This window comes from Olea europaea, chromosome 22, assembly GCF_002742605.1.
Source record: "Olea europaea var. sylvestris chromosome 22, O_europaea_v1, whole genome shotgun sequence".
Lineage (NCBI taxonomy): Eukaryota > Viridiplantae > Streptophyta > Magnoliopsida > Lamiales > Oleaceae > Olea > Olea europaea.
Window position 1 is genome coordinate 2,197,921 of NC_036258.1, and position 1,010 is coordinate 2,198,930.

Here is a 1,010-nt window from a genome sequence, read left to right on the forward strand (position 1 = left end):
GGGAAAGTGCAAATATAAATTACTTACAATCGTGCTATGGGTACATGTAGTTTGACAAGGTCGCTTACACCCTGACGTGGCAGCAGAGGGATTTCAAATTCTTTTGAAAACAAAACAAAGTTGTTGGGTCAAAACTTGAACCGGCCCAATTAGATGGTTGATACGGTAGTCTTCCTTTCATTTCAATTTCCCACAAATCCCTCTAATGAAAGGAAACCCTTGGAGGCGAAAATAGAGATCGAAGTCCAGCTTCCATCGTCGGCAAAAATTTGTCCTCTTAAACACCATCCATCGCAGCAATCTCTCATTTTCACTCTCCCGCAAACCAGAGAAAACCCTTGGAGGCGAAAACTTTGGTCGAAGTCAAGCGCCTTTGGCGGAAATTTTTTCCTTCTAACTGCTAATCATCACCTCCCGCGGAATCTCGCAGCAAATATTATGTAAAGGATGCTTCAATAGTAGTTGTGTTGTCATTAGTACCGCTCCCTACCACTTGTGATGTATAGTATGTGTTCTGCCAGTTGTAGTGTGCTCTGTTATGTACAGTTAGAGTTCAGTTGGGTGACTATAAAATCGAGGAAAGGATGCTACTGTGGGGAATTTATACAACAAATTTGAGTTCTTCACTTTTGTATGTGGGAGGACACTGTAATTTTCATTGACTTTTATATCAATGTGATTTTAGTATTTCACCTTCAATTGTTAGTGTTCATTCTGCTAATGTTGTTGTTCAGTTTGGCATTCATTTGGGTGAGTTGCAATGTGAACTTAGTATCGCAAGAAGAACTTGTTTCCAGTTCACCAATTTTCCTGATGTTAATTGGAGAAAATCCCCCCAATCGTTACTGAACTTTGCAAAAAATCTCCTAAAAGGTTACCGAATTTCAATACGTCCTTAAATAGTCACTAAACTTTTTTGACGTTCTTCAAGAGGTCATCGAATTTCAAATCGTCTTTAAATGATCACTGAATTTTGCAAAAAAGTCCTTGGGAGCTCACTGAACTTTGCA